Raw genomic sequence first — 8,779 nt, forward strand, 5'->3', positions numbered from 1 at the left:
AAACTTTGAAATATTATTAATTACTTTCCAGAAACAGAACAGTTTCAAAGTTGTGCTCAACCCAAGGATTTTGATAAACACTAAGAAGTAGATCTCAAGAAAAATTACACAATTTTACCCTCTTATCACTATTATATGGAAGTATCTTCCTCCCTAAACATTAACTAAATATTTGTAATTTCATAAGTAAAATAAGATATTTAGTATTGTCTTGATTTACATTACCTGGGAGTGAGGTTAATCATTTTTCACTCATATTTCTCCATTTTAATGTATTATTTTGTCAAACATCTATTCATGTACTTTGTTTATATTTCGATTTTATAGTCTTCCTTTCCTTACACATACACCACAATAGCTCTTGATGCTTATATTTGTCATATGGGTTGCAAATATTTTCTTCACCTAAAAACTTTAAGACAAAAAAATCTTTTGCAACTATGAAATTATAATATATGCCCTGTGTTCAAAGTGGGGTGCTGTTTTTTTCTTTCATTTTGTGTCACTTACAGCCTTATAGCCTTTCTGTCCTCCACCATGACCTAGTAACCAGTTCTAACAGTGGGGTCTCCCTGCCATGTGGTCCTTCAGACTCCATATGGGGCTGTGGGAGGCGGGGTGTGAGTGTGGTGCAGGTAGGAGCTCACGCTGTTGCTTTTCTAAACTAGCCACGTTCTATCTTGGTTTCCTCACTTCATAAATAATAGCGCAAGACCAAAAGTCCATCAGATTCATTTTCCCAGCCGACTGACATCTTCTTGGATGGAGCTGACCACAGCGTTGGTGTCTTGCATGCCCGGCTGACTCATGCCCTGGCTGCAGGTGTCCACAGCTCAGGAGGGAGAGGAGCCCAGTGTGTCAACCCAGAGTCAGGAATTAGATTGCTGAAACCATGTAGCAACTGTGACATCAGGCAAATATGTTAACCGATCTGAGCTTCAGTTTTCTCATCTGTAAAGCAGGTAATAATATAGGATTTATCTCACAGCAGAGTGGCATTGATTAAGAAAAAGTCCATGTTAAGCACAGAGTTTCTCACAAAGAACACTACTCAAGAAATACTAGTTACCATTATAATTATTTCCTACCTTTGTCTATGCATATAGAGAACTCTCTTTTGGTTAACCATGGAAGAGAATGAATTGTCCTGAAATGTTTTTTTAAAATAATTTGCTGATAGAACTGTTGTTCCTTGTTGTGTAGTGGTTATTTATTTTCAATAACTAGCAAGGAACCTAATAGACAAGTTAATAGACAAGTGAAATAATTGTGAACACTTCTGCTCTTTTTTGACTAGTTAAGGTGCTGAGTCAAAAGATGAAATAAAGAACAGAAAGAAAAGAAACAGAAGAGAGAACTGGACACACAGAGGGTCTGATAAAATGCACAGCAGGACTGGATCCTTTCAGGGCAGCAGGGAATGAATAAGGGAGGGAGAAACCTGGCCCCATGCACAGGCAAATTCTCCCCCACCTGAGTCAGGAACAGTCAGGGTGGTCTGAGATCTTACCCTATTTGCATGTAACAAGTAAGCCTGCCACAGTTTCATGGGCACTGGCAGAAGACATGAGACTGCTGGGTCAGAAACAAAGGACAGTGTGTTACTCATGGCATGGCGGGCAGCGTGAGTTTTATTTTCACAAAGTGGAAAAGCCCACACAATGGGCTTATGTCCCATCTGAGGAACACCAAGCTCAGGAAACCACAATCTTATCAGGGGCTGCTGCTAGCAAAACCACTCAACTCCTGCCTTGAAGGGAGATGTTGTCTTTATTATCCTGGTCCAGAAACAAATCGGCCCTGCGTCCTGGAGGGAGACACTATCTCTAGCTCCTCAGGTTGCTTACTGTACAAACATCCTTGAAAAGACAGTCCAGGACAAAAGCTGTAGAAATGCCACAGTCACAAGACATGTAGAAATGCCACATAAAATTGCCCCCCAACTACTGAGCCAGGGAAATTCTAGAAGAAAAGCAGAAAGGGTTTGCCTACTTGTGAGACCTCAGAAAGATAAGCACTAGCCCCTTTTGAGATCTGTGGGATCTCCACTTCGCATAAGAAGTGAGATTCTGAAAGCGGCTGCTTCTGTCCTGGTCGCAATTGCAATCATGGTACACACACCACTTGCAGCGGGAGACAAACACGTGGATTCTTCTCTCACTGCCCAGCTAGGGTCATCCTCCACACTCTTTTACTTAGGAACTATCCTCAGCCACTAAGCCACTTCTTCAGTTTGTTAAAGAAGCTTGGGATTGTGTAGTCAAATCGTGCCTTTGACTGTCCTGGGGCTGGGGACTGAGGTACTCAGGCAGCTTTTCAGCATGCTCTGATGCCAAATGGAGCGTCCCTGGAGATGCTGCTAGGACCACCTGGCATTAGTGCTGAGCAAGCCCATCAACTTGTGCCTGTGCCCTCCGGCCCTTCTGCAAGCTCCCAACGTGCTTTTCCTACCCCACTGGTCCTTGGAGGAGATTCAGCCTCAGCAGAGGACAAAGAGCCTCCCACTGGGTCCCGCCATATTGTGTTCCAACAGGGAGCATGTGTCTGACCCAAAGCTCACTGGCTGCCATCCTGGCTGTGACCTGGTTCACACACACAGTCACTATCCTTGCCCTTGTCAGGGCAAAGGGGAGGTGTCCCGAAAGCAGTTGAAAATATGAGTCCAAGTCGTTCTCACATCCTCATCTCAAAACATCACCTTGATCTCATTAGAATGCCTGCGTAATAGACCATTTCAATGTGGGCTCGTTCACTCCCTGTGGCTCTGAAATGAATTCAAGCCGACACCCAGCATGACCTTTCCTCATGAGGGTGATGCTCCAGAGCTCCGCAGAGAAGGAACTTTCAAGAACAGCTGTCAGCTCACGGGAGTTAGGGATTCGCTGGAACCAAGATCCTCATGGAAATGGCCTGGTTCGGCTACGTGCTGCTCTGGACACCAGGGTCTGAAGGAAGGAGTCAGGCTTCCTTGCCATGGCCGCACCCAGAGGGTGGCCCTTTGGGAGCAGAAGAAAGGGATGAAAAGGATCTCTTGAATCTAATGGAAGGCCCCAGAGACCAGAACCAGGTTCTGCTTGCTGCAAAGCTCCTCGGTGTTCTCAGAGCTCTGCGCCCCCACCACCCTGGCCACCACCCTGCCCCCACTGTCAGGCCCAGAGAAAATGGCAGAAACCTCAGCAAGCCTGGCCCAGAAGCAGACACCCTACAGGTCCAGTCTGGAGCCTTCCATAGCCCACCATTTGTCCTCTGTGGGCGCCGGTGCTTCTGGCCTTTGCTGACCCATGTGCAGCAGTGGTCTCCCCTCTGGTTCCCGCTTCTAGTTACAGAAAATGCTCAGGCTGTGCTTTATGCACTAGTTAAAGTTTGAGTGCTGTATAGAGTCATCAGCAGTGGTTTTCTCAGGGAGCCTTTGTCTTCCACTAGCACACTCTGCAAACTGTCAGCTCAGCTCCTCAGCACTGGGGACAGTGTCTGCCTCCCACTCTGTGCACAAGCAGATGGGAGCTTTTGATGTCCCAGCCCTGCATCAGGTCCCACGTGAGCCCTCTGCCTGTGCTCACTGGGAGGAGGGAGTTCAGGATCCCATCCCCTGCAGGGAGGAGTCGCCACTGTCACATCAGAGCCCGGGCTGGCCTGAGTGTCCTGTCCCCACTGACCATCATGACACCCAGCTCCAGCTGCTCCAGCTTCACTGTTTACTCACTGCATGCCTGTGACACATGGGCTTCACTCAAACGTGGTGGAAAGCATGCCCTTCTGTGAAAGCAACTGGACTCTTAACATTTAAAATTTAAAATGGCATTTCTGAGTCCATTCCGTCTGAAGCAGACTCCAGGTTTTTGGCAGAATGCCAGCTCTGGGTGACCACACACCTCCCAGTGACATGATCAATATTTGACCAAATCACTGAGATCCTCTCTTTACTGATTCAGTCACCAGGCATTTGCCGAGGGTCTCAGCGATGCCAAGGATATAGCAGAAATCCTAAATTAGAGATCAGGCTCATGAATAGATGATTTGTATTCTCCAAACAAGAAAGAAAAAAACATATTTAGGTGATTTGCAATTTAAACCTGAGGAATCAGCTCTGCTTTCCTGGGCGATGTGGAGCTGTGCATTAGGGTTGGAGCAAAGGCCATCTTCTCTTCGTTGGCCAAGTCAAGGCATCAGGTGCCAGGCAGGTTGCCCTTAGGCCCACCTGTGCCCCCACCCCCACCCCCTGCAGGTATGAAGAGCCACTTTCCAGGCTGGGAGTGCGAAGACTCCCTGAGCCGGGGGGTCGTTTACACACAAAGCACAAGCCCGAAGCTTGCCAGTGTCAGAGCCACCCACCCCTGCCAGTGGGAGCAAGGATCCTGTTTGCTGGGGTCTTGTCCACCTGCCTGAGTTTCTTGGGGCCTGGCCTGCTATTCCAGGACCTTCTGGGGCTGGCGTCTGCCTACAAACAGTGAGCATGGGCCTTATTATGAGAACCTCATCTTAGCAGGCATTCCCTGACCGGGGTGATGCAGACGCCAGCCTTGAACTGGAATTGCAGCTGATGCTCAGGATGGAATGAGGGAACAACCTGCCAGATGGTCATCTGAGGCCAAGCAGAAGGGGTGCCATTGCTGTCTCCAAATCCCACCTGCCAGGGAGGACTGCAGCTAGTCGCAGGTCATCACGGAGCCTCTCTCTCATTGCCGGATCCTACCTATGCCTGCAAGGGACATGAAAACGCTGCTGTCAGGTCCAACCAGTCACCTCGATTCACCCAGGGTGCAGGTGACAGGGACAGCCTGGGAAGAGGTCACAGTTCTGCCACTCACTCTATGGGTGGCCTTGAGCAAAAGCAGGACTTTGCCAAGCTCGACCTCATCACCGGCACGCAACACTGTGCAACTCTCCGAGGTCAAGGGGGCTGGCGGCGGCCATGCCGGGAGCGATGGCGAAGGGAGGCTGTGGAAGCCTGACCGCCCCCACTTGGGCCGGGCCCTGGGCAGGCCTCTGGGAGCCAGGCTGGCCCATGGTGCCCACCCCAGGAGTGCTGGCAAGGATCAAACATAGTGTGGGCGAGGGAGCTTTGCCAATCACCAAGAATTAAGTAAATGCCAGGGTTGTTATTATTATTATTTCTTATCAGATTAACTGCCCATATTCCATAATTGCCAAGTGTTGCTGAGCAGAGCGGATCAGGACACCAGCACTCATCAAAAATTCCAAGCTGCTCCGCATCGTTTTGCTGAACTAGGCGTTATTTCTTGCCTTTCTCTCCACATTAAATCCTACTCCTGGAGCTGTTATTAGCTTCGCAGTCACTCCCCTGACTAAATAATGACCAGGATCACTTGTTTACGTGTTTCCCATTTCCATTCACCACCAGCCGCAGACGCCCCCTCAGGTGCGCAGCGTTTGCGGCAGGCGCTGGCTGATCAGCAGACGTTGCTCAATCACCCCCGATTTATGTGCACAGAGTGCACCTCTCACACCAGTTATTACAAGCTTGCAATTTTCAGGGGGAAAAACTTCACTTTTACAAATAATTAGGCTGGGATTTGATCTTCCATGCAGTAAAAGGACACTAATGCCTCCAATCCTAGCCAAATTCTTGTCATAAAGCTTGGGACAGTATGAAGAGTCGTTCCTGCTGGCGGTGGACAGGAGGCCCTTCTCCTGGTTTCTTCTTTTGAACAGGGTCATCATGGTCACATCAGTAGCCTGCAATCGAGCATCCAAACAAGTGTTTAACAAGTCCTCAAAAAGCGACGTCCTCCACAGCCCTGGCCCATGTTTTCCTCTAGTACTGACTGGCTAAAACAGGAATGCCGGCCCTGATTTCTGGGGGTGCAAGGACTGCAGTGAAGGTTTTAAAGTGAGTTGGAAGTTCAAGGTGGGTCAACAACAAAAAAATAAACAAACCAGTCAAATATGGGCAAAGGACTTGAATAGACATTTCTCCAAAGAAGACACACAAACCGCCACCAAGCACATAAAAAGAAGCTCAGTGTCACTAATTATTAGGAAAATGCAAACCAAAACCACAGCCAGAGCCAGTTCACACCCGTTAGGAAAGCTACTATCACAAACTGGAAAACAGCAAGCGCTGCTGAGGACGTGGCCAGACTGGAGCCTTGTGCTCTGCCGGTGGGTTCAAGTGGGCAGCCTCTGGGAAAACAGCCTGGCAGCTCCTCAAAAGATAAAAATGGGACTGCCACATGATCCAGCAACCCCACTTGTGGGTGCATACCCAAAAGAGATGAAGGCAGGAAATGAGACAGACACCTGCACACCCAGGTCCAAGCAGCACTAGTCACAATGGCCAAGAGGCAGACGCAACCCAAGTGTCCACTTGTGGATGAGCAGACAGACAAAATGTGGTGTTTACACACAATGGAGCGTTACTCAGCCTTGACATAGAAGGAAATTCTGACACAAGCTGCAGCACGGTTGAACTGGAGACATTACGCCAAGTGCAATAAGCCAGTCACAAAAGGACAAATACCACATGACTCCACTTGCATAGGGTACAGAGAAAGTCAACTTCATAGAGACAGAAAATAGAATGACAGTTTCCAGGGGCTGGGGGAGAGGAGATGGGGTGTTATTGTTTAACGGATACTGAGTTTCAGTTTTGCAAGATGAAAAGAGTTGTGGGGATGGATGCTGTCGATGGTCGCACGACATTATGAATCTACTTAATGCCACCAGGTTGTACAATTGACAATGATTTAAACGGTCAGTATATGTGATGTTAGTTTACCACAACTTAAAAAAAGGAAAAATAAGAATAAAATGTCCTGAAACAAAAAGTTGAAGGTCCACTGAGTGGCCCTCGACCAAGCCTGGACATGTAACATCAGGACTGTCAGGCAAGGTGCATGTGTGGCCTCAGGAGCGTGTGAGGGGCACGCCCCCTGCCCACAGCTGCGGGTCGTTATCCACGTGCAGACCGCTCTGAGCCCTAGCACCTGGGTTCAGCCTCATTCAAGCACTACAGTAGCCAACTCCTTAGGCTGGTCAGTAACTCCCAACTTATTAAAGAAAGTACCTCAACAAATGGGGGATCCTTGGGAGCAGTAGGGAGCCACAGCAGTCAGGGCCACAGGGTGATGGCCCTGGACACCAGGGCCTTTCCAAAGAAAGCCCCTGGAGCAAACAGGGAAGAAACATGAGCGAGGATTTTGCACATGGTGCTGACATTGTAGAGAAGTCACTTCACAATCTGGCCACAAGAAAGAATAAACACTACTTTATGTTCTAACAATAATAAACTAAAATTTTAACTTGGAATGTTAAAACTATCCCATATTTATGACCCAACACATTTTAAGCCCACAGCAAAACAGACTTATAGCTTCCGCTGTACAACTCAGCAGATTCTGTGTCCTACACAGAGCGTCCCCGCTGGGGACCCCAGGGACAGCCGAGTGATTTGTGGTCCTGTTCTAAAAAGTCCAGATTTGACCATATGAAGGGGGTTCTGCACCCATGGGAAACATATTTGGACCTTTCAACTAAGGATTTTATTACAAAAAAATAGACTGATACAAGCAAGAAGCCTTCGGAGCAGAATTTGAGTCCTAAAACCTGCTGGGTGGGTCTCACTTCCCATCAAGGAGTTTAAAGTCCCATTCTTGCCGATAGAAAGACACTGTAGCTACTGCGAAGGCCACGGGAAGAGAAGGCTCGAGGTGTCCTGAAAGCTGAGGGCAAACAGTGCTCTGAATTGTCAGTGGTTTCTAATAACAGTCGTGGTGAATGTCATGCTAAATCTTCTTCAGTGGAGGTAAGGGACACTGATTCATGTGAAGAGGAATTAAGGGGGGACGGTTGAGGAAGGACAGACTCACCAACATGGAGCGGGTGGCCAACCCGGTGGCATCCACCTGCCTCCTGCTGGCCCGTCAAGACAGCCCGGTTCTCCCAGCATGCACAGCCGTGGCCTGGACCACTCCTTGGGTCCTGGGAATTCCCAGCATGCACAGCAGTGGCTGGGACCCTCCCTTGTCCTGGGATTCTCCCAGCATGCTCAGCAGTGGCCTGGACCCCTCCCTTGTCCTGGGATTTCCCAGCATGCACAGTGGTGGCCTGGACCCCTCCCTTGTCCTGGGATTCTCCCAGCATGCTCAGCAGTGGCCTGGACCCAACCCTTGTCCTGGGATCTCCCAGCATGCTCAGCAGTGGCCTGGACCCAACCCTTGTCCTGGGATCTCCCAGCATGCACAGCCATGGCCTGGACCCCTCCCTTGTCCTGGGATTCTCCCAGCATGCTCAGCAGTGGCCTGGACCCCACCCTTGTCCTGGGATCTCCCAGCATGCTCAGCAGTGGCCTGGACCCCTCCCTTTTCCTGGGATTCTCCCAGCATGCACAGCCGTGGCTTGGAACCCTCCCTTGTCCTGGGATCTCCCATCATGCTCAGCAGTGGCCTGGACCTCTCCCTTGTCCTGGGATCTCCCAGCATGCTCAGCAGTGGCCTGGACCCAACCCTTGTCCTGAGATTCTCCTAGCATGCTCAGAAGTGGCCTGGACCCCTCCCTTGTCCTTGGTTCTCCCAGCATGCACAGTGGTGGCCTGGACCCCTCCCCTGTCCTAGGATTCTCCCAGCGTGCACAGCCATGGCTTTGACCCCTCCCTTGTCCTGATTCTCCCAGCATGCACAGCCATGGTCTGGACCCCTCCCTTGTCGTAGGATTCTCTCAGCACACTCAGAAGTGGCCTGGACCCTCCCTTGTCCTGGAATTCTCCCAGCATGCTCAGCACTGGCCTGGAACCCTCCCTTGTCCTGGGATCTCCCAGCAT

The sequence above is a fragment of the Cynocephalus volans genome, chromosome 7, assembly GCF_027409185.1.
Source record: "Cynocephalus volans isolate mCynVol1 chromosome 7, mCynVol1.pri, whole genome shotgun sequence".
Classification (NCBI taxonomy): Eukaryota; Metazoa; Chordata; class Mammalia; order Dermoptera; family Cynocephalidae; genus Cynocephalus; species Cynocephalus volans.